We start from the raw sequence: 27,040 nt of genomic DNA on the forward strand, positions 1-27,040 counted from the left end.
CCTCACCCGCTTGTCCTTTGATTTACATCCTGATAAATAGAGTCAACACGGGGCTATCCACATGAACCAGAGCTACATTCTTCCTCTTCCCACACCACAGAGAGCCAGATCACTGCTTCCCTGCACACTGAAGACACCTAAGCTATACTTAATTTTTTCCCCAAGTCTGTCTTCACCTGTGACCAGAGAGCACAAACCGAAAGTCATGAACAAAGAAATTTCACATTCAGACTTTCTGAGCGTGAGACAAGACGTTTTTCCTGTATCTAACTGCAAAATCACAATTTCCAACTCATGCAACTGAATCAATAACCAAAATTTGAAATATACGAGTCTAAGAATATTTTATTGCTAAAAATTCCCACCCCAGTAAAAACAAAACAAACCACAAAAAAACCCCAGACCTTCACCTAGAATTATATTTGCAGTAGCAGAAAAACTAGTAAACATTAGATTACTACTTCCTAGCAGTAACCAACAACAAATGTAAGTAATGAATATATTTTATGACATGGCTGCTGTTGCATTCATCTTGGGAGTGTTAGAATGTCTATATGAATTTTGCAGTCACGTCTTCATGTGAAGAAGTAATTTATGGCCTAGACAAGAACAAGGAAGAGTCTAATAAGATCTGGAACCAGTTTAAACTTCTTCAGAATACAAATATTTAACAGATCTTCATGTATCACTGTGTGGATACATGTATGCATTGGTCATTACAGTAGTTTAGGATGGAGTTTTACATTCATTTCAGCTATATGTACATGGTTTCCTTTCTATGTTCAGAGTATTTAATTTAGTTGATGAAGCAGCAATGTTTAAAGATGTGACTTGGGAACAAATATGTAAGCACATCCAATTTCTTTTTAGGGAAAGGAATTAAAATATTTTCTATAGTCTTATTGTTAGTAATTTCCACTTTCTCTGACAACTACTTGCAAAAGAGATGCCTTTAGAGGCTATTCTGTGCTTTCATTTTCTTACTCCTACCACTTTGGACAAATGGTGCAAAAGGGATTTAGCTCAGCTTGAGCCATAAACTGTAACAACAAATGTTTTTCTGCCTAAAGATAATTAAAGCCTTCCAAAGTGACTATTACTACTTTGTTCTATTTACTCTGGTTTACATCCTGCATAATTCATTCACATAATTCCTATTTAGAGGAGCTTTTGCAGGATGGAATCCCATCTCCCTGCTGCACATAATCCCTGTTTACTGGGGTTTTCTGGGGATGGAAAGCAAAATATGAAAATTCACTCACAAATAGAAAATAACACTTAAAATACTTGTTTCTGCAGATGTCAGGATATGTACACACACACACACATTTCATCAAACCACCAGGACCTCCTTGGCTAAAGACTTGAAAAAAATCAAGAAAAACCTTTCTGCATACACAACATGCTCTCCCTGAGCGTGGCTTTACCCCATTCTTACTGACAATGTGCATGAATATCCTGCTGCTGCTCCACAGCCGATGGGTCAGGTACCATACAGCCAATATACCTGTTACCTCCGGTTTGCTACAGCACTGCTTCTTCTCCCTCCATCTCTCTGACACACTCAAATGCATCATGGCACAGAACAATACATGGGAGCATCCTCCTCTGCCCCTCCCTCATCCAGAGGGAGCTGCAGTCACTCCAGCTGCCCAAGGAGATCAGTGAGAAAGAGCGAGCAGCATCAGCAACACCAAATTGCTATTGAGGTGTTAGTCATGGGAAATTTTCTTGTGAGATCAGAGCAGTAACAGATGAGTAAGTCAGCGGGAAAGTTACCAGGGATTGCCATCTCTCCCAAGGGAAACACTAAAAATAGCCCCTCCACAAAACAGTAAAAAGTAAATTTGCCTGTACTACTCCATAAATTGCATGATTCCTTAACTGCAGGCAGCAATTCACAGGTTACTTCATCTTGTACTTTATGTGTGGTGAAAACCACAAATCCCTAACTTCGCACACAGCTTTCTGAAAGGTACAGGGTGACAATAAGACAGTTCTCTTTGTCCTACCCCACCTGCACAAACACAACCCCACCTCCTCACCACAAGACAAGGCTCCTCTGAAGCACGGAGAAGGTGAAGAGCTGGTTTCAGGCCACAGGTATCCAGCACTTACACCAGCCCCTTAAATAGGGCAGGAGTAAAACCACAGTAACAAGCCCCAAGCACAGCAATGAATTAACCACAGATGACATGAAATGGTTGTCTTGAAACATGCTGTTCTTAAAAGGACTACTACATTTCTCAAAGACAGCTTGGGTATCTCTGCATAGGTTTTTTTTTTGTCCAGTGCCAACTAGGAACAGGAGCTATCTCAGAGCAAATCTGGATGTTTGTAACCGATTCCTCATTGAGTGATTTCAAGTTGTTGCAATGGTGTAGCCACAGAGCACTGTTTCTGAAGCCAGGGAGTTATTCTCCACTCAGGGAGTGGCCATAAGTGCTTCCTTAAAGCCTTACCTCTCTGCTCCTACCTCCAAAGAGCCTCCATGGAAGATTGCACTATATAGCAGCAGTGGTCTTCTGATAACCAGTGTTCTTCAGTTTTATTTCACTGGCTCATCAATATCAGACCACTTATCTCGTATTTCTGTTATTTTAGCAATACAGCTGTGACTTTCCTTTTTGGGCTCTCTTCCAAGATTTTCACTGTATAGTGAAAATAGGTGAAGGTAGTGGGCCAATAAAGTCAGATGTTAAATGAGACTTTAGGGTTTTCTTGTCATCATGACCAGTTAGTATTTTAAAATGTTTCATTTTCATTATCACCATCACTTTCTGGGGGTGTGCTGGGGAAGAAAATGAGGATCTGTAGTAATGACCTGCCAGGTTGTGTTTTGTTTTTTTCTTTGTCTGTTGCATGTGAACATAATTCCTGACCATGACATTTCTTTAAGAGATCCTGTTCATCTATGAACATCCCTGGTGATGGACCCCAAAGACCAACAAGATTTCTTCTTCCCCTTGGCTACAACCGAAAGAGGTAACAGGGGAAATCTACAGTTAATGACATTTGCAGAAAATTAGATTTGAAAGGTACATGATTATTTTTCTTTCTCTAGTTGCAGAAAATGTGGCATTTTAGCAACAACAACAACAACAAAATGGTAGAGTTTTAGCAACAGCAGCAAATTTTACAGATATCAACAGAAATTTGGACTCTCTAGTCAGTCCTGTTTTCTCATAGCTGCACTTAGGGGAGAGGAAGGGGAATTCTTTTCCCCATGCCTGCTGTTGAAGGTTTGCTTCATCCTGTCACCAGTGGATGCCTGGGAATGCCTTCAAATAGCAGCAGTCTCGACCACCAACACGAACACTGCAGTGCCAGGTTTAGTTCAAGCTTTTCACAAGGCAGATGGCTCCTGTCCTTTCTGCATTTTATTACCTGCTTTAATATACTATAATACTAACATTCTACTAACATCTTTAAATTAAAGCAATTTTATAATAGCATATTTTTGTAACAATGAAGTAGTCAAAAGGGTCTTAAGGAGGATTCCCTTTTTGAGCAAGAGGTATCTGGGTGCTAATTACTTTAGTCACCTTATAGAATCCCCATGTCAAATGTAACAGCTTGCATAACTTTTTAAGAGGTAAACTAGAGCATTAACCATGTAAGTGTGCCATCTTCACAGAGGTCTAACTGTTAAGAGTACCACAAAAACCTGTGAAAGTGTACTTCAGATGACCCTACCTGTTTATTTTAAATTAAAACTTATTATCCGTGGCTACGACAAGGAACAAGAAATTGTGTTATAATCCTTATTCAAGGATTTGACACATGAAAGTGTCAAAGACAGAAAAATTAGGATTCTTATCAAATTGACAGAACTACAGGAGCAATGAGTGTAATACAGCACAGTTTGGAACTTGAGGACCTACGAGTTCCATCAGGAAACAGAAAACCGAAAGAAGAAATCAAGTGATGACACTGGTGAGTGTGTTCAGAGAGCAGAGGCTAGAGTACATGTGACAGGGGTATGGATCACATGGTAGGAAACAGGTATAAATAGATCATATTCATTTAGAAAACATTTTAGTGTTTTGTCTTTGCCTCTGACGCTTCAGTGAAGTTCTATGAATTCACAGCTAATTGGCTGGCAGCCCTATGCTTTAGGTTGTGTGCCTACTATTACCATAGCTATGAATCATAACAATGAACCATAGGCCCTTTCATATCATATTACTTAGGTCTGACATCCAAACCATAAATTAGATTGTTTTGCCCACTGCCACATCCATGGCATATATATTTGGTATTTTCATTTGGCCCTTCACAGCTGGCAAGCAAATTCAGAGACAATTAACCCTTATTCTGTGGTTAATTCCTCCACATCAGTGAAGGGCTTGTTCACTAAGCTGTAACTGAGCTCTTCTAGGTGATGTTCTACCTCATCTCCTGGATGAACAGTGAAATACATAAATAAGACAAAGTAATACAGAAGTTAAAAGCCAGATCTTAAGTTATAGGTGGATGCATTCAGAGACAGGTGTACACCTCTCAGGATTTTTCACAAGTTCTTTCACTGTGACCTAGCTTCTAATAGTTATTTTTAAAGGTAGTAGTAACTATAGGCTGCAATTTAAAATTTGCAGCTTTCCCATAAGCAGATGCCAGTACCCATAGCAAAATAAAGTGCTGAAGTTTGAGGATTTTTCTGTTGTGGTCTTGCAGATTTGGAACCCTAAGTTAAAGTGCATCCTTGCAGAATGAAACCATTACTAACCATTACTGTCAAAGCACCTCATGATACAGCTTGGATAAGCCTACATGAGCTCAAACTGCTCACCTGATACAGTCTCATGCTAAGGCTGTCATGCAAGTTTTACCCCCAGATAGTCAGCTTTACAGATTTTTATTTTTTTTTTAATACCTATAAAGAAAATCTTGAACAAGACAAAATGGATCCCCAAAAATCAAGTATAGCAAGAACCAAATCTGCACTAAATAGATGTTGGTATTGTCAGCAACTGTCTCCGCCCCAGATATTGTAGGGTAGCCTGCTAATACCATACCAGGAAGGGCAAGGCCTGTCTGTGGTCTTATTGATATAAGAGATACGTGCCCTAATAATCAATATACTGACAGAAGGTGGACATAAAAGATAGGAAAGAGATAGACAACCAAAACTGAAGACCACTCCAGTAACAAAAATCCAGAGAGTCAATGTGTCACCAGTACATGGCCTATGACTGCAGAGCATCTTCATCTGAGCTTTTTCCAGATCTGCTACAAATTCATTGATTTTGATGGAGGCTGAAGAGGATAAAGATGGGATAAATGTAGACGAATATGAGGATAAAAGAGATAAAGAGGAAAAGGCAAAATATGAAAAGGAGAACAGAAGCACACTAATAGCAAGAATAGAATCTGTTTCCAGGTATCTTATTTCATAATTTTTATTACCCACCTGGATTAATATCTACAGTATTAAATAAAGCTTATCTTACATCCAATGTCCCTAGAGAACAAAAAGTTAGTTAGGGAGAAAGTACAATAACTTATTTGAAATCCTGCTCTCAAATGTCACAAGAAAGCCTGTTTACAACCTCCATTGTTCTCAGATTTAAGAACATGATTCATTCAAGTCTCTGCAGTGACTTTCACAGGGTATTGCCGGATTTCTCTCTCTGACTGGCAAAAAGCAATCCTAAAGTTAACTGAATGAATCACATGCATCTGGACCCTCATTTTCAAACCCATTTTTAAGAAGCACAGAGGGACCACATGACTAGCACTAGGATACAAAGACTTTTTCAGAACTGACCTGCCCAATACTGCTTTCTAAAATCTTCTCTTAGCACAGCTTCTCTCAAAACTGTTGGAAATAACACCTTCTCCCTCTGTCCCAATCAAAAGTAAAGATATCAAGAACTGGGCTTTGCATCGCACCTGCAAGCTGACTAGTATCAGAAGTGCAGAGGGGGTATCCACACAACCTAGCTGCCAAACCCACGGTCACCTGGGTGTCTCCATACATTTACTTGCACCCCTGTGATTCAAGAATTAAAATATCTGAAAAAAGTCTGTGACAAATAGATAACATTGTCTTTTACTCTCCATTACAGCAACACAAATCTTTTGGCACACATTACTCAAAATTTGCCTAAATTATCTTGCACACTCTTTATCTAACCCTCCTTGTATGACAGCCTTGCGGAATTAGCAAAGGAAAATCCATGGAATGTATCACTGAAGGATCCTGTAAGTCCAAATAGTCAAGATGTCAAGACCTGTGTGCCGAAATAAGGAAGTTTTGCCTTTAAAATGGAAGTGCCTTGAATTTGGGTTTAGGAAAGAAAGAGCAGAAAAGAAATTTGCCCAGTGCACTCTGGTGACAAAGAGTAAATACTTATCATGGTTGAGAAGATGAACCCAATTAAAGCATGGTAAAATGTGTGTATGGAAGGGGAAAGGCTTTTTAGAAAAATATTGAAAGTGTAGACATACAAAACTTGCTTCCCCTTCGACAATTGTTAAAGGATGCAGAACTGGTCTAGTGGATCTTTTCTGCTAGCCTGTGTTTCAGAGGGGCCAATAAAGTTGCTGTGTGACCAAAACCAACAACTTCAACTACAAATGCAACAACCCCAGGGCCCAGAGCAAAACAGCATCTCTAGGGCAATTTCTCTTGCAGCAGAACTTTATCTTTCCTTACAAGAGAGGACAGGCACACAATATCAGATGCTTTCTGTTTGCTCATGAACATTTATCTATATGATTGTTATAGTTTTCATGCACATGCTGCTGCATGGCACTTCATATACAGTTGGAGAATATATGGATTTATATTAGAGTAGTAATCAGACTTCCAGACCACTGTCTGCCACAGAGGAAGAAACTGTGTTTGTCATGTCTGTGTGGGGATAATTGGCTTTTGCTGACTTTCTAATGCCTTTTTTCTACTTGTTCTAAATGTTTGTTAAAAAAATAGTATGTCTGTGTCCCTGGGTTAAAGAGAACAGTGATTCTTTCCCCCACTGTTTGCAAGGTAGTATTTAAATAACAAAGAACGATAGACATTATTTTGAAGGCTGTACTCAGAGAAATACAAAGGTTTCCTTGTCCATGCTTTCATTTCTTCCAGACTATAATAAAAAAACCAAAAACAAACAAACAACCAAAAACAACGAACATCAAACCCTTTAACCTTCAAACTAGACTGGTAAATGCATGCAACTGCAGCCTCTAGGTGGCTTAATCATACAATAACAACTGCTCAATGCATTTGAGCTTCAGAAACAGTCATCTTTTCACCTATTCAAAAACCCAATTGCTTGTGCACTTATGTTCGCGAGCAAGTATTTCATCCCGTACCTTTCCTTTGGAAAAGGCTGTCCAAAATCTATATTTAGCCACTACAAACATGCTAGTCTTAATCTTCTTGGCATAAAGGTAGAAGGCTGTCATCTCTTGAGAATCAGCTGGGGTTTTGTGTCAATGTTTTTCCAAGTGATAATGCAAAACTGTGGCATCTTACCTAGCACTGAACTACGAGAGTGTTAGCCACACGGGGAAAAGACTTTAAATGCTCATTAATGTTTTTTAAAAAGGTCATGAAATGCAGTTAAAAAAAACTGCCTGAGGTTAATTTATGTTTTCACAACTATATACAATAGGGTAGCTTGATAGTTTGCCTTCATGTCCTGGCTGTAGGAACAAATCTGGTGTTTCAGTTTGAAAACTAAGTGTTAAAGTACAACTAAACCATTCAGGCAAAATGCAGTACTGACTACTTCAAGTGCCCAATTAGAACCACTCTCCCTGAAATAAGAAAAACTGAATGTTACGCACATTTTCTGTATTTAGTTTTCTATTGTAAGGTTCTAAGAAAACAATACAGAAAAAACTGAATTCTCAGCTGATGTAAACTGGCATAGATTCTTGGAGGTAAAAATTCCAGAGTTGTATAACACCTACATGATAGATCATATGTTCAGAGACTACATGTCCATTGGGTGTAGGCAGGGCAACACTTTGCATTTGAAAATACACTGTTTGTGGAAGTGATGCCTAGGAAGTAGGGGTTGCATGTGACCTTTTCCATCAGAGATCAGTTTTGATGGTAGTGATGAAACTGAAGGAAACAGACACTGCGACAGTTCTTAGTTTCTTGGGAAAGGGGAGAGCAGCCAGCTTCTTGGGTTGCCAGGCAGGTCTGTGAATGCTTACTGCTTTCATTAACTGGTATGGTTGCATTAACTCTCCTTCCTCAGCCCTTCCCTTCCATATATACTGCTAGAAGGAGAAATACATAGATGGGAAACCTCCAAGTCATACAGTGCATTATGTCCACCTCAGCTCCTGGCTGTCTTTTTCCAGATACCACAAGACACCCAAAGTTTGCTGAGGCATGGCAACGTTGCCTACTCACATCTCAATCCATCAGCTTCTACAAAGCACAACCAGCCATGACACATTCTGGAGTTACAAGATCGTAAAATCTGTGTGAGAAAATGGTTTCTCTTGAGAAACATTTTCACTGCACACAAAACTTTCTGAGGACATTTGTTTTTCACAGAAAGAGTAGCCTTCTTCCATTTATCTTAAAGCTGAGTCTGATCAAAATGGCCCTGAAAACAACACCAAGCTCTGCACCCTTGCCAACACCACAGCAGATAATCAGCAAGGCAATGTGGTGTACTTCTAGTGGTTAACGGCATTCTGGGGACAAAGACACCTACAGCTGATGTGGGTAATGTGACAATGTCCACACGTATCAAAGCATGTGGGTGTGCTCTTTAAGGTATAGCCTGAGCCAAAAAAAAAATTGGAAATGCAATAATCTGCAATGAGCAAGGCCAATCATGAAATGGCAATTAATATGGCAATGTTTTAATGTCCCTTTACATGTCCCCGCCCTCTGTCCTTTTTTTTCATGCCCCTGTCCTTTTCCTCCCTTTTTCCTGCTTTTTTTTTTTTTTTTAAGAAATCTCAGCTTCAGAAAAAAGTCATCCTTTTAAGTAAATCGCCACAGAGCTATGACATGGTAATTTATATGGAGCATTAAGCAATACAGCAGTCATAATGGGAACTTCTCTCTACTTCTTTTGTCATCTGTTCTGTGAAGCTGGAAGACAGTTATTTTAAAAGCTTGTGAAGCTAAATACTTTATCTACTCACAGCATAATAAGCCTACGAGATCTTACAGAAGGAGTATCATTGAGGCCAAAAAGCAGAATAGTTAGTTGTGGTTTTGTTAAAGGGAAGAGATTATTATTTCAATAGAAAAACTTCTAGAGGTGCTATAAAAAGATTATCAGAGTACAATTTTGGAAAGAATTTGACACATTGTATCATAAGATATGGTAGCCACAAAAATAAGAGAAGCAGCAGAAAAATATTTCCCGTGAAAGCAATTATCAGTGTTTCTCATATCTTCTCCTGAAGTACCCAGCACTGGCCACTGGCAGAGAAAGATAATAAATTAAAATTGATTTTAGTTCTGCTTTAGTACAGCAGTTTCTTAATTTCATCTCCCTTCACCCCTTTAGTACTGTGGATTTAACTCAAAAAACATCTTCCTTGCAATAGCTAAATATAACATTAAGCTCCTGTTACTTCCAGTCAAAGCCTGTCACAATTTTGCTAGGATAGAACACTAATGAACTTTGACGTACAATAAGAAACACATTACAAATAATAAATCAGATATTAAGAACGACAAATACTAGGGCAGTTTAGCATATGTTCCTTCTCTGATTTGTCATACAATTAGTGGCTTATGTGGATTCTGAACTTGTCTACATGTTATTTTCTGGGAGCTCAAGTTTTACCATTCATAGCCCAGCATTTCTGCTAAAAGTGTTTGCACAGCAGTGTGATAAATTGGACCAGGGCACAGAGTTTATTGTTGTTGCATTACTTTTCATCCTGATCCTCTTGCTCACCTGGGCCATGTGAATGCCCCGGCAACAGAGGAAAAATCTCACAAGCGTGGTAGTGGTCTGCTAGGACCAGGGAAGGACAGGACTCTGCCATTTCATGGCAACTTTTTGTAGTGGTAGAACATCAGGTAAGGTGTTACCTGAGTATCTTGGTCACAATTAATAAAGTGATGGCTTCAGTGGACATTTATGTGCAAGGGCAAATGTGTTTACCATTGAATGGCAAAATGTATTTCTCAGTAAAGCTCCAAAGACCGGTGAGAATAGGGAGAGAAATGTTAAAAATTGGCTGAAGTAACAGAAGTGTCATTCCTTCCTTTCTCCACCTCAAAAACCAGATGACAGCTGTGTACCTTTGTACACTTTGCACCTAAGCTCCAACAGTGCAACAGCAGCTGGGGGAGCCACAGAGAGGTTGCTGCCCCACAGATGTGCCTGATACCACCTGCCACAACTCACACAGCAAGGAAATCATGTTTCCTTTCACATCATACTTGCTCTGTATGCTCTCACAGAAAGGAGCTTGAAATCTCAAGTAAAAAAAAACAAACAAAAAAAACCAAACAAAACTGAAACAAACAAAAAAACCCAACAAACAAAAAAAACCACATTACTCTTCCACTGTTTTGATGTTGTATTCCCCTGCACAAGGCTTTGAAAAGCATTTTTTAAACAGAAATGCAATAAAAAGATGTCACTTGAGCTAGGACAAAATAAACAACAATGTTCCGCGCCCTTGCATACCATTACAACTCAGGGTTATAACAATCAGACCTCAAACTATTAGAAATTTCTTCAACTCTGTGTCCCCTTGGGGCTTCTTGGAAATGAAGCCTTTGTGTGGTTGAGTACAGTAGCTGAAACAGCTGAAATCACTCAAGCCACAGAGGATAATATTTTTATTTTAATCCTTCAAAAGGTCAGTAAAGCTGAACAGCAGTAAATTACATCACTAGATATGCACTGTCTGTCAACACAGCCACCTTCACACCTGCCTCCTCAGGATTTGTTCAGTCTATGTTATTCAGTCCAAAATTTTACTGGCTGAGACATGTTAGGTTTTTTGGTTTTTTTTTAAGGCCAAAGTTTAGGATTTGTGGGAAGTAATGGTATCCCTTTTGAAAGGAAGACTTCCCCTTCTCCTTCAATAATACATAAATCTATTTATTTACAGTATTTCCAGTAAAATATTTGATTGCCATCCTGCCTCACCAGCAAATAACAAATAACTGTGTTAAGCAGAGGACTATGCCAATATGGAAAAATCTTTGCAATCAAAACATAATGCAAACTGACTGCTAGTCCAGTCTGCTCTCAAACACCTGAGCAGCAGCAGAAAAATTGAATTTCTAAGTATTTACTTTGCAGGTGGGTGTTTTCACCCAAACAGCTGGCTATCATAGCTCACATGCTGGCTAGCCTGCAGCCCATGAGCTCCACATCACAGCAGAGGGCTCAGCATAACTGTCCAGCAAAGGCTGCAGGGCAAGTAGTCCACTTAAAGGCCACCTCTGCTCTCTTCCTCTTCCCCCTCCACTTGTTTCCTATGGAACCCCAGGATCAGGCAGTCTTAGTGTAGCTCGCTAATCTGGTATGACATCACCTCTGCCAAAATCCACCATAGCTTCCCACCAGAGCAGGGAGCTGAAGCACTTTAACCACCCGTAGCCAGTGAGAGGCAGCCACAGCCAGACCATCCCTGTCAAGTCAGCTCCTGTTAGACACAGAAACCTGCCCAATGAAAACCCAAGACCTATGCTTTCTGTCAAACCTCAAATACCTCACATGGTGCAGCCCTGCCTCAACTGATTTTAAATAATCCTGCCAGTATTCTTAACGAGAGGGAAAATAACACAGCTAGGCTGCCTGGTGGAGCATCTCTTTTCCCTGCTTATGGTTTGTTTCACAGAGGAAAATCTTAAAATAGAAATATTTTTTAATATAAGAATCTTTAATGCAAGCATTACTTTATCAGCTTACACTAAGTCTGATGGCAACAAGGGCTTCTGCTGTCCTGAATACTCAGCATAAAGCCATTAAATGTCATCAGTAATGAAAATCAGAGATTTTTCTTTACCAGTAGAGATCAACACTTGTTAAAGGCAGATACATCTGTATGAAAGTGCCTGCAAATTTTATTTTTAAAGATGTTTTGTTCTGACAGATCTATCTAATAATATATTGTTATATATGAGAACGTCTACATTGTATTTTATGAAATATACATTGTCAAGGTATGCAGTAACTTAACCAAACTTTTACAGAAAACATCTATACTGAAACAGGAAATTGTAAGATTTAGAAGCTTTGCCCACAGTTTTGCAAACTTGTACAAAACACTGCACAAGCAAAGGTTTTAAAAAGGCCCTCAAAAGACCAAAGTCAGCATGTGAATTTTGTGATCAGATTTATATGGCCATTGCCTTATAAAATCAGCCACAAAAATGTGCATACAAATGCATTTGCTAATTAGCTACTTTTTTTCTTCTCTAAGCTGCTCCACTTAAAAGCTGGTACATTCTTTAGACACAGACAAATTAGGTGATTCACATTCTCACAATAAAGTGCTTTTGCATTCCTAATGCATAGGAAGTAGATCTGGTCTCCTGCTGCTTCTGGAATATAAGAGAGTCTAAACTCTCAGTTAAAAAAAAAAAACATTCTGTTTTCTGTTGTTACAGATTTCACTTGATTAAGTAGAAAACTATGGAAAAACAGAATTAATCTGTCAGACTTTTATTCATCAGTTACCATAACATCTTAGGAAATATTCACTGGTTATTGATTCAATATTTTAGATTTCTCTAGAGAATTCAGGTGGCTCATAACTGCTGGAAGCAGCATGTAAAAGAAGGAAAACATGTCTAATCCATGTTGAGTTCACATCCTCTAGAACTGAGAATGCAGAATCCGAACGAGCATTTCAGTGGAGAACAGGAGCAGAGGCATGAGGAGATCCAGCAGACCACAGGGGTGATTACAGCTCCATGGTAAGAATCAGCCTCACCTTCAAGCCTAGGAGGGGATTTGCCTCCTATCCTAGTGGGAATCACTGCAAGCTGGCCTCCCTGCTCCCAAGTGCCTATTTGCTTTTGCCAATAATGTCATCCTACATCATCTTACCAAAACAACAAAAAATTTCCAATACCCTTTTCTTGGCACAAGAAACCAAAACCTCATGGAGCCTGTGTGTCTATTTGCCTTTTTTTTTAAACTGTGTTTGTACATGTACACTGTTTCTACAGTATATTTCAAAGACATTCATATTTCAAGTTAAATAGGTGACTGAAGTATTTAGTGCTAAGCCAAGGCTAAAGGGAATACCTAACTAGCACTTGAAAGCAAGACTTTAATTTATGAGCTTCAATAGAAATTAACAGTAAAAAAAAATAATTTCTTTCTTAGCTAGGAATATTTTTATGGCATTCTATGTTTTGTATTACACAGTAAGAATTTACATTGTCATCAAGGATATGTGCAGGCTGTCTAGAGAAAAGTCTTCTCCTATGCAGGTATTTACTTTGCACAGTGAATTAATTGCTACACATTACAGAAGAAATGCTTTTATAACATGGAAAGACAGGGGAGGAGCTTGTATGTTTGCTCCCTAACATTTGTAGTAATGGAGAAATGTGCCTTGAAGAATAACATTAAAATATCATTAATCTAATGCTCCCATAAATAATATTTCATAAGCTGATGTGTCATAAATGCTTCAGTATCTCTTTGGCTTTGTAAGAAAAAACCTTTGACATTTCCTAGTTCCATTTCCTAGCAGCTCAACAGTGAGATAGCAGAGTACATCGTAAGCAGTTAATAAAATGCATCATCTCCTTCCTGATAAAAACAGTAATTGTGAAAGAGCAGATAATGTGTTTGGTAATTCTCACAGCAACAGCTATTGTACAACCAAAATGCGTGGGATTAATCAGAAGAAAAGCTGAAGTTCAGTGAAAGGCTTTGCTTGGAAGACAGGTCAACTGGGGGAAAAGCCCCTCCCAGCAGCAGTGTTCAGACAGGGCTGCACTAATGCAATTAGATTTGTCTATATAGCTGGTTTGCTGCAGTTACAGACTGCAGAAATAGGCTATTGACAGCTATCCTTTGAAAGCTTTTTTTCCAGTTTAAACTGAATGAGCAAATAGACTTCAGAAAGTTTTATTCATCATTGCTGTATAATCATAAGTCAAAAGAAAAATACAGGGTTTCTTTTAAGGTTTGCTGTGGTTTTCCATTTACATATAACATTTTGTTCTTATCTGGTGAGTAAACAAATAAGATCCTCTTAAGGAAGGGTATTTTTTTTTTTCTACTAGTACTAGCACATTTCATCATTTAATAGAAGTGCATTTCACAATAGTTCACAGAATTGTTTAAAATTAATATCACTACCCTCTAGTGAATTGGTGCTGTTAAATTAAAAACTGTTCTGATTACTCCATACCAGCCCTAGAAACCTGCCTCCCACTTACACTGGAGTAGATAAGAAATACATTCATTAAATCAAGTTACAGTGGTATAAAAGAAGAGAAATGAGCTCTAAATCTTGCTAAAAATGTACCATATTACAATAGACTTAGACACGAAATTTTCTTTTTATTACTGCAGATGTAACTGGCTTATTCTCCTTTCCCACAGCCTTCAACCAGAGCTGAGCTTTCCAGACACTTCACAAATGTGTCAGCCCTCACAGATAAATGGCCAATTCTATGGACACCATCACACCATCTCAAACACTTAAGTGCTCTTAAAGCTAGACAGACTGTAACAAACACTAAATACACATACTAGATTCAGGCCAACAAGAAAGGCATAACTCACAAGTAGAGACATGAACTAACGCTACTCATCTAAATGTACTGTTGAACTGAAATGAAGAGCAGATGGCCCAGAGACTAAGCGGGTACTACAAAAAGCAAAGATGGCAGAAGATTTCTAGGTGTCAGCAATCACTACTGAAGGTTATATATAGGAAGCTTGCATCTACACCCATTCGAAAGCTTTAGAACCACCTCTTTCTTGTTTTTAAAATGTTAGTCATTTTAACCAACACATCTACCCCCAGTGCTATGATAACAAGATTGAGATATATGTGTGTGTGTATATATATATATTTAAATATATTAAAAATCTCAGCAAGTTTGCTGATGACACCAAGCTGGGTGGCGCAGTCAATATGCCAGAGGGGTGGGATGCCATCCAAAGGGACCTGGACAAGCTGGAGAAGTGGGCCCAGGTGAACCTCATGAGGTTCAGCAAGGCCAAGTCAGGGTCCTGCAGCAGGGCAACCAGGAATATGAATACAAGCTGGGGGAAGACAGGCCAGAGAGCAGCCCCGTGGAAAAAGACCTGGGGGTACTAATGGATCAAAAGCTGGACATGAGCCACTAGTGTGCAATTGCAGCCCAGAGGACAAACCACATCCTGGGCTCCATCAAAAGAAGTGTGGCCAGCAGATTGAGAGAGGTGATTCTGCTCCTCTACTCTGCCCTGGTGAGACCTCACCTGGAGTACTGAGCAGGTCTGGAGTCCCCAAAAGAAGGACGTGGATCTGTTAGAGTGTGTCCAGAGGAAGGCAACAAAAAAGATTTGAGGGCTGGGGCACTCTCTTATGAAGACAGGCTGAGAGACTTGGGTTGTTAAGCCTGAAGAAGACTCCAGGGGGACTTTATAGCAACCTTCCAGTACTTGAAAGGATCTTGTAAGAAGGCTGGGGAAGACCTTTTCACTCGGGCATGTAACAATAGGACAAGGGGTAATGGTTTCAAGCTAGAGAAGGGTAGATTTAGGTTGGTCATTAGGAAAAAGTTCTTTAATATGAGGATGGTGGATCACTGGAACAGGTTGCCTGGAAAAGTGGTGGGGGCCCCATCCTTGGAGACATTTAAAGTCAGGCTTGATGGGGCTCTGAGCAATCTGTTCTAGTGTGAGATGTCCCCGCTTACTGTAGGGGGGTTGGACTAGATGACCTTTAGAGGTCCCTTCCAAACCAAGACATTCTATGATTTCTCACAAAAGTTCCTCATAACTCTTAAGATCCTTTCAGGTTTGTTGTTTGTTTTGGTTTTTAATAAAAAGGTTTCCATTTTCTTGTCTTTTCCATTGTGACCTTCAGAGCTCTTTTTTTTTCCAATTCTTTTTTTATTCCATTCCTAAGTGTAGCATTTTAAAATGCAAGTCCAATATGTGGCTATCTAATCTGTGGAAGTCTAATTCAAGGTGCCAGAAGTGTAATAAAAGCCAATTTTAAAAGTTCGGGTTTGATAGCTCCAATACCTTCCCATAGCACTTTTTCATTTAGGTGAAATCATGACAAACTACAGAATTCATCATTGGTATGCAGCCTCCGCAAGGACTGGTATTACAGATAGGCTATACTGATTTTCCAAGCACTAGAATAGAATATTTCTTTAAAAAAAAAATTGGAATGTTAGTATCATTAAAGTCAGCAGAATTCCACTGTCTCACAAGAACCTGGCCCAAGCACATTTGGCTTCACATCTGGTTTCTTAGGGTTGGAATAAGAGTGTTTAAAGTGTCTGAACTATTTCTAACTCAAACACTGGTGTGTTTTTTTTTCTATCTGTAGTTCATTAATTGAAGAGCAAGTTAAAAATATCACATACTGTATGCACTGGGGTCATCAACTCCTTCTGTAATGTGAGTTTTACTGTTTCACAGAACAACATGGACCTGAACAATACCAGTCATTCCAGCAGTTCTTAAGCCTGTCAACAGACAACACCTCTACCCATGAAAGCAATTCATCTTTCTTTTCCATCCTTCCAGAAGTGCAGCCTCCTCTTCCCCATAACTCAAATGACCTTCCCATCTCTAAGCAGCAGATGAAAGCAGGTGCCAGAGAAGTAGCCCTGCCTCTTGGCTTGGGTGCACACTTTTCAAACAAGTCCCAAGCAACCCTCCTTCCTTTCACACCTGTTGAAAGAAAGTTTGCTACTAATGACATTGGCACTGTACAGTTGTCAGCAACCGAGTGGATCACCCACACACCTCTCTTCTCTTTCAAGAAGAAGAGATGGGGTTTTTCAGATCAAGAAAAATTTTGCAACGTTTCACATGGTATCAGCAGCTTCCTACCTACTGCATAGTTAAGTTGCTGCTCAGTACAGGCAAGGCTTGGTAATACTGCCTTAAACACGCATTATGTGAAGGATGAGGAGGTCGGCGCTGAGTCAGTGCACATACACCCCTTAATGCAATCAGAAATTAGGCTCTTGTTGCTTAAATCAGTCTATGCATGCATTAAACTGGACTTTGCACTACCTCACAGAAGTCACAGGCTGATATTGGCAGTGTTATACAACCTTCCCTGTTGATAGTACCCCACAAATATCACTAACAACTCAGCACACAGCATACTTGCCAGCCCTCAGGCTTCCTTCCGTGGGATCAGATGGGATCCCCTTGTTGTCCAAACTCACACAGGAAGTATGCACAGAGTACAGGCATTGAAACCACATCTCCCCATTTGAAAGCCAACACAAAGATGAGAGCACTGATCTAGTTTAAAGCTATTTGAAAACAAGAATAGAAATGACATCTTGCTGACACTAGTAAAGATAAAATTTTACATAAGCATTCGTATCATCCCTGCTCAATTCTCTCTCGTATTCATCTGCTTCTATAGTTTTGTTCTCCTTAGGGCAGATAAACATGCTCAGGACTTTCCAAAGTATTGCTGTGATTTTGAGTCACTCCATCAGCTGTATTTGCATACTTATGCAGATGTGAGTGCCTTTTCTGCTTTCTTGCTCCTCTTTATGACTTTCTCACTTCCAGATTGCAGGCAATTGCCCTGTTGTGTGTCAAGCATTCAATCTTGATAGATACCAATTTTGTGTAATATACCCAGAGGGCATCCGTCATAGCTTCTCCATACAAATTAAATCTAAATTCTGTGTAGATAGAACATAAATCATTCATGCAAAAAGTCATAGGTGGTTAACTGCATAGTGCTTGACAATATTTGCTTTTTGCTGAAAATTAAAAATATATATCTATATCGTCACCCACACAAATGTTTATATGTAAGCCTAGAGTGAAACATATTTGGAAATACAGTAGTGTTTGATGTAAATTTAGTGCAATAGGACATTAATTTAGTTGCAAGTACTGTGGATTTCACTGACTGTCACAGCACAAGGGTACTTTGGGGAGCAGTGCATCACTAGGAGAAAGGCAGAAAGCACCATTCAGGAGCACAAGTATTACCAGATACAGGTAACTGGATTGCTACCAAAAGCAGCAGAAAACAAGTGTAGTAAAAATTGATTTTATGCTGTAGGAGCATGTGGCAGGACTCTGAAATATGTAACTACAATGACCCATCTATAATCCCATCTACTACGGATTTAAAAGCAGCACAGTGCTGCTGTGGCACATCTTTCACCATCCCACCAGTCCTCTCCTTGCTGTCCTCTCCCTGTCTTCCTTTGTCCTGAGATCTGCCATCCTGTTCAGCACTGACCCAAGCATTAACACTGAAGAAGTTGGATTTCATCTATGCAGAAACTCCACGAAAAAATTTCTTAAGCTATGAATTTCATTTAATAATGATACAAGCTTTCTGCTCCAATTCTTCCTCCACATTCATGATCCAACAAAAGAGATCATTTCAGATAACACACTCTAAACAAGAGACTTCTTTCTTTCATCTTTCACCTTTAACAAAATAAAAAAGAACAAAACCCCAAACCTTTATATGTACATTGGCTTCATTAAATCATATTATTACTGAGGAACCACATGAATCTCCATTACAATTATTAGATGAGACTTTAATGCTGAAAAACTAGGAGTAGCAATCCAGTGCTTAGATTTCTGTGATGTTATCTAATATTACAGCTTGCACTCTTCCTCCTCACACAAATAAATAAAATTATAAAAATACATGTTTGATGTAATTTCCAAAAATTAAGATGTAAATTTAACTGTTCCCATTGTTAACTATGCTTCCCTAATGAAGAAAAAAAATAATTCTAAGCTATATAGTCATAAAAAAAAGCATTGCTGGATTTGTTTTCCCTTTTTTAATTAATATTTTCTATTAAAGACATATAGTCTTCAGTTTTATAAGTGCTGTGTGCCACTTCACTGAGCTTACATTCTGCAGGAGAAGATTGTTCATGACTTAAGTACTACTTTTTTATTTCTAAAGCCATCAACAATTATTGAAGTCTGTGAGAATAAATCCTTATTAGCATGAAGATTAGAACTTCTTAGGTGCAGAAAAATGTCAGCAGCTTGTCAGAAGTAATTTTGAGTGTGCTCTCTTGACCCATTCCCAATTGAAAAGTCTGTTCCTCTGGAACAAGACAGATAATGAGTGCAGCATGAAAACAGCCAGTAAATGGGCAAAACAAGAAATTTGTCTTACTAATTGAAAGAGCATAAGCTAAAATTATAGTGCATTAGCTAAGTATCTAAAGTGTTAGAAAATGTCATGAGAAATAAATAACTATCTTGGATTGTCTTTCTCAGAGATATAGAGAACACAGCACTGCAGAAAAAGCAAGAGGAAAGAAGGGTAGGAAAGCAACAGTAAGCTCAGGTCACCTCATTTCTAAGTTAGAAGCCTAAACAGGGTGCTAATTGGCTTTGATTCATTTTAAGCTTTCCTGAATCTTGTGTAGGGAAAAATCTTACTGATTCTTTCATCCAAATGCATTTAGAAACAACAGTTTTAAATCAGACAATCCCCCATGACGGAACTCTGCTGTTTGTACAGTCCTGAGCACCCAACCACTTGGAATGGTGTAAAGGAACCCTTTGGTTTTTTGTTTTTAAACTCCAGGAAGCCAAAAATTAGGAAGCCAAAACATCACAGTATAACAGAACTTTCATAACAGCTGTAAGATTTGGCAAAGATATAACTGTACTACGTGACTTTGTTGGAATAATTATGCTGGCATTCACTAAAAAGGAATATACACCTTCCAATAATAGCACTCAAGTACATGTTTGAGATTAAAACCAAATAAAAACATTGGTTACATTGTGTTTATTATTCAGGCTTTTACTGTTTAAAAAACCTGTATAGAAACCAGTGTGGCTGATACTGTAAGGGAATAAGGAGTGCCACATATAGCTTTTGAAACATTACAAATAGGGGAAACACTTTTAGAATTACTTCATAATATGAATCAGTAAGGGGAGAAAATTTTGACTAGGACTGCCCTGTGACCACAGGAGTTGCAAGAAGCTGCTGCTATTAGGAAGGCATGCTGATACAATTACTTAAAAGGCCTCACCCAGATTCAGAAATTTTAAAACTGGGAGGCTATAGTTCTCTGACAAAGATTACAAGGAAGCCTTGAATTTTTTTTTATTTCGGACATTTGCTTTCTGCAATAATTTCCCAGGTGCTTAAGCATTGCTTTCCCAGGATTGTGAAATCTGAAATGTGGATGTGTTTTTCACACCAGCACCTTATATAACCAAATAAATGTTTTGTTCAGTACCAGAATAATGTTTCTGTTGAACCATGTTATGTGTATTTTTAAGCTGCCAGCAAACCTGGAAAACCACTCATTCACACAGCTGTACCACTGCAATGCCCTACCTCTTTCCTGCATCCCATTCATCTTCTGTGAGGCTGATAAACATGTCTCCTTTCATAGATACTATCAGATACTGCCTAGAGACAATCCAGGATTCAGCCCAAACAAAAAACAGACAAATTCTGAAAAAAAAAAAAAAAAACACCAAAAAAACCCAATAAAAATGAATCAATTAGAAATGTTGCTATCTCTAGCTGACATTCTGAGCAGACACAGCTGAAAAGACACTGAATTAGTTGAACTCTCATCTGACAGCTCTGACAAGGCTGCCCAGGATCCAGAAGCTTTTCTAAAGTTACTGTGCAATAGCTTACTTTCTTTGACTACAGGATTTGAGAATGCTCAGAGAGATTCACACAGCTAGATGACTTTGGAAGTTCTGCCATCCTCTCTGTAACACAGCTCTTGTTCATCCCTTTTTGGAGACCTGAAAACACTATTAACATCAAGACAGATGAAAGAGCCATGCTTTAATATTAAAGATCTTTATCTTTTCTTTGCATTAACTCTGCCACAAAGGCCATGTAATTTTTTCAGGAATATGTCCTCACATCTAACACCCTTCTCCACTGCAACCATGCTTATTGTCAAACCTCCATAGGAGGCTCCTCCAATTACTATAGGAATAATACAAAAAGGTAACAAAAATAAATGTAATTGAGGAAGTTGTGTTCATGTGCAGAAATCTACATATATCTCCTTAAAATATGAACTCATACAGCTGTTCTACATTTGTTGATATCTTACCTATTGACAGAAATAGATATGACTCTTTCCCCTAGGGCTTGGAAACTAGGGGAATACAAAGACCTAGAATCAAGAGAGACTTGCTAAAACTTCCTCACTCCTCCGTAAGTCACAGCTTTTTGAGATTACTTTTTAAATTATTTTTAACAGTTTAAACCTCTTTTCAGCTGTAATACCAGCTCCTCAGACAAGTGTAACTAGCTAATGGTATATACTCCCCAGAGCTTCTGTCATTATTTCAGTCTGTAAAATTAGCATTATCTCTGCTAAAATACTACTTTTTTCAAGTTCTTTGGGACCTCTACTTTTATGATTGCAGTTTTGCACCACTGTATCTTCAGACATTTCCAAAACAATGGTCAAGCCCTCCCAGTATAGGGCTACATGCTAGTTTTTGACATGGAGAAATCACTACAAGTAGAAGCAATCGCTAAAATATTACCACTAACAGTGCCAATATTTTCTACTGAAAGCACTAAACAAACACCTCTATCCTACTTTTAATTATTTAGTTACAGTGACACTAGTAAATATTCTCGATTTTTCTGTAACAACCACTTTATATTCTTTGAAATGACATTACTTTTGTAGCCAGTAAAACTGCCTCTCCTGCACTGAAGCAGAATGATGCAAAACCAAATTTAACAACTACCAAGAGTACTGCCCGGCCCAAGCCCACCTTCCCAGCTACTTGAGAGTACGTGAGAGTAGTGTGACCGGAAGAGATAACTGCCATGGGTGGATGGGGCTGCACTTCAGTAGAGGACAATGTAATCATACCAGATATATTCTGGGAACTCATCCTCCAGCAACCAATGCTACAGCACCTTGCCAGCGTCTCCCTCCAGGGCAAACTCATGCTTACTTATCAGTTCCTTCACTCTGCACATAATCACTTCTCCTCTTGACCTACTTACATACTGCTCCCATATCAGGAACTTATTAATTGCTGATCTAATTATCAGTAATATCCTCTGCCTCACTAGTAAAAGCAATCACTTTCTAGTCTTGGGTGAACAGCTCGGAGCTATTGCCCTTTCATTGGGTTTCTCCCAAAGTTCTGGCTTCTCTTCTGAGTGTAAATATTTGTGAAATGATTGACATAAACTCAAGATGCAGCCCTGCATCCTATATTAAGAGCAGGTTTTAATGCATTCATTCATTTTCCATAGGTTATTTTCCCTCTTCAGAAATATGAACTCCCACATTCCTGTTGGCAAACACTATCCCCAGGTGTCCTGCAGAGGGCCTGTACTGTACCGCACTGCTCCAAGCTCAACAAGTCCCAGGACCTCCCCTCCCCAGCAGTGCTCATGGGGGCTGCATGGTGAGCAGCACCACATTAACCGTGTCACTGGGTACCTTTGTCCCTGTTAAACATCAAATTAACAACAGAATAGGTCACTTGCCGTTGATAGGAACACACTTTAAAAGGATGGTTGGAACTGACATATGAATATTAGAGGATCATTGAAATTCTTAATATTCTTCCCAGAAGTGTTTGTTTCTAGAGCTACTGTTTTTCAATGTGATGTGAAACTGAGGAATTCAGTTTCTTGAGATGCTTGACTTCCTTCAGTCACATTTAAAATGAGATGTATTTTAGCTCTAAGCTAAGCACATTTCTTTGCATTAGTTCCTCTTCGATTAACATTTATTTGATTCAGGCAAGCCCCATTCCAAACACCTAAAGCTAAATTATATCATATTTTCCATTGACCATAGACTCTACTGGTAGCACACTGCACGTATGTGTTCAGTAAGGGAAATGTAAAATTGTCAAACACTAATTGTACAAGTACTGCATTGCATTCTAAAACATTAGTAAACGCCAAAAAATCCCAAGGAAATAATAAGAAATTAATAACTAATCATAATTAGAGTACTCACAACACCATCAAGTGGAAACAAAAAAAACCTCCACAATGTAATTATTCATTTATGAAACATAATCAGCATTTTAATGCTATAGTAAGCATATAGTAATTATCTTAACAATTAAGGTGATTTTCAATTATTGCATATCTGTTAAAAGTTGTCACTGGATCACTTTTAAAACAAATATAATTAATATACTACCTAAACTTTCTGCTAAGGAGTTGTTAGGAGAAGGGCATACATGTCCTTTTAGGTAATACAGGCAGTTTTGAAATAATAACTAGGCCATTTTACAAAGGCTAGCACTTTATATTTACAGAATGCACTGTATTCAATCATGCTGGAACTATATAATTACAGGTGAATTTGCAGTTGTTTGTGTCATTTCTCAGAGCATGATGGCACTTAGAGTAATGTAATTATTCCCCTAATTATGTAACATGGTTGTAATAAAAAATTTGGACTCCTCAGCAATGACAGTTGAGAACATAGTTTGAACTTGTGTGTATATGTAGCTATGATGTCATTCTAAAATAAAGGATATTTTTGTTAAAGTTACTCATATTTTAATAATAGAGATCTTTGACAGAGGCTTAATGGTGTCACTGACTTAAAAGCCAAGACTTACCCATTTTGAAAGATTCATTTTCTTTTTTTTCTATTTGCATTTTCCTACAGTGACCCTGATATAGGTTTGAATCCTTACCTGCATCCCTGGATGGGCTTCACTAATGGCAAAACCAAAACCTAGGAAGTATTTCAAAATGCTGCAAGAGAGGTCTATAAAGTTTCAGCCTGGAGAGTTTTGGACTGTGTTGTATAGTTATTTTTGTCTACCATCCCACAAATGCTAATTCTCAGCTCTGCTGAGAAAGGAGATGTTAGACTGGGCAGAATACCACTGTAATGTGACTATACTGCTTCCGCAATTGGTGCTAACTTGTTTATTCCAAGTTATTCATCCTTTAGACAGCCCCACAACCGTCTGTAGGAACGGGTTCTCTGTGGTAGAAAACACGTTTGTTTCCACTTAGTGGGAGAAAAGCTTTCTGGTCATACTTAAGACTTTTTAATTCAAAACTCTTTAATGGGTAAGAGCACTCTCATCCACCCAACAAAGAGAATTTTATTCAACTGGCCAAAGCAGCCTTCAAGGGAATGTCAACATGGTTAACAGCTCTACAGCTTGACCTTGGCCCTTCCCTTGACTGAAGAATCTGCAACCATAACCAGCCTTTTCTCAACATACCTTTAAGAAAAATACAGTACAAGTACTACAGCATTCTTCCTTCTGAATTCATGTATTTGTTTTCTGGCTTGAGAAATTCATCATAACCACAGCAACAACCAGGTTCTGCTGGTTAAGCAGAACTTAGTACTTTGAGAGCTTTCTCTACCACAGTGTTTGTCCTTGACATGCTAAGCTTGTTTTCGAGAGAAGAAAAAAAACTTTTCCAGGTACCTTCTGCTTGCTCACTTATCTTCCCCAATTATAAGTTAACACACATCATGCCAACAAGTGCTCAAAAGCCATAGCTTTGCACACTGGAGTCCCTTGGCTGTCAAGAGACTATAAACAGGGCATAGAGCTCATGTGGTTGCTTCATGTATTCCAAAAGTTATTAAGGAATTTTAACATGGTTAAATTACAATATTAGATTCCTGTTTATAGCCATCGTAGACAGAAAGCAGGATAGTCTTTTATTCAGATTGAAGCTGACCTTGCTGGTTTGCCTCTGGTACAGTATTTTCCTCCACTGCCTGCCTCAAGTCTTCTGTTTCTGGCATTTCTTCACTTAATGTGAATATCCAAGAAAAGGATTTACCCATCTCTTCTCCCAGTTCTCATTTCAACTTTGTTTTTTAATTTTCATTGATCATAAGCAAAAAAATTCCCCTCAGCCTGCCAAACCACTCCTCTTCACAAAGTATATAACTCCTACTCCTGAAAGTCAAGTGTTTAACTGGACTGAAAAAGTGAAGAACATAAAGAGCTTCAATGCAACATCTCAAACCAACACAAATCACACAATGTTTCACGACTATGTGTACATGAACAGTCTGATAATTCTTAATGATATCAGTATAGCAGAATGTGAGCAGGGCTAAGGTGCAAGCAACTACACCCAACAATGAATATACACCAGAGTAAAATACATAGGCAGTGCACTGCAAGTTCAAAGTCATCATCTCTGAAGTCTTAAGCATCAAAAACATCTAATGACACTAGGAAAGCAAATTTTTGTGAGTGAATACCAAAGTACAAATAATTACAATGACTTGTTTGTGGTTAACACGAATTTCCTCCCTCACAGAACTGTTCCGTTTGTAAGGGTAAGCAACTGTCAACCACTAGGCGAATTATCCTGCCTGGAAAACAACTACTCATTGGAAATGTGAGATAACTCATGCCAATTCAAATAAGACTAATTCCTAGCAAAGCACTGAGCTCTTGGATCTGCTCAAAAGAAATTATTTTAGGCGAAACGAATGTGAAATAGAAAAAGAATATACATATGGAGCACAACACAATTGACTTATCCTGTGAATGTCTCACTTATTTCCAGAATTATTTCATTCCAAATCAAACTCATTTTGGATGCCTTACAAAAGCATGTTAAAAATTCCTGTAAGGGCTAAGCACATAGTGGCTTTTCATTCTGAAAATAAACAGAACCAAGACATTTACAACCTTATCTGTGAAAGGGAATTGCCAGCTGGGGAGAAGTACTTGAAACTTAGTGCAGCAGCATCCAAACAGAAGGAAAAAGAGCTCCCACCTCTGTAGATGATTGCATGGGGGTTTCTGAATCCAAGCAAAGATCCCTCTTTCTAATTAAAAATATGGTCTGCATAATTATGATAAATGGGAAATAAAGTGAGATGGAATGCATTTAATCAAGTTAATAATTCACAAGAGAAATATAAAGCTTCATATCAATATGATGTTTTTCAACTCAGTGCTATAGAGAAAATCATATAAGCTAATTCTGATTAAGATAAAATATTATACGAAATAAACTAACTATTGATATTCACAGGAAGAAATTAAAAAAGGAAGTATCTAACCACTCAAAACTGCATGATAGCATAGAGAACAACTAGTTTCTTGTGCTAAGGGATGGGACATTTTCCAGAATTCTGTGGCCCCAACTTGGTAAAAACAATTAGCTGTATAAATTATATTTTTTCCTACTGAGCTCTAGCTCAAGTCTGTATTAGAAACCAGAAGACAAAAGCAACACTTGGCATTCCCCAAAATACTGCCTAAGAAAACTGGCTTACAAGAATCTATATAGGCACATGCACACACACACAGTAAGGCCTTGGACAGTATTGGGATTTTGGGGAAAAACCCAAACAGGAGAGTAACTTTTGCTTCAGCAATCCTTTGCAAAATGCAGTAGGAATACAAGTTAAAAGAATAAGGAGTATTCCCTGCAATTTTAGAGGAAATTACTTTTATCTGGAATGGAAAGCCACAAGCATTCAACTGAAATTTAGTGAGGAAATACAGGTCATATTCTCTCTTTCAGAACTAGGAATAAACCTTAATAAAAAAAAAAAAAAAGGGGGGGGGGGGGTGTGGAGGGATGTGGAAGGCAGTCATACTTCTAAATAGCCAAATAATACTTAAATTACTCTCCCAGGAGGGCAGTGGAAAATCTGCATAATAGAGACTTGAACCTGAGTCTTCCGTGTCACAGATGACTGGTTTACCCTACTGTAAAACTTCTCCCTCTCTCACATACACCTTTTGTCTAGAAGTTAGATTTGTTCTTAAACCTGTTCTTTGAAAACCCATTTCCCAGATAAAGAAATCTATTGGGATATTCCCAAGTGCACAAGAAATTAAGCTTATGTACAGCACAGCTATACACACACACACAAGCACAAGGGAGTTTCGTCCCTATGACCAAGAGATGAGCAGAACCTTCTGCCATG

The sequence above is a fragment of the Apus apus genome, chromosome 6 (genome assembly GCF_020740795.1).
Source record: "Apus apus isolate bApuApu2 chromosome 6, bApuApu2.pri.cur, whole genome shotgun sequence".
In the NCBI taxonomy this organism is placed as follows: Eukaryota; Metazoa; Chordata; class Aves; order Apodiformes; family Apodidae; genus Apus; species Apus apus.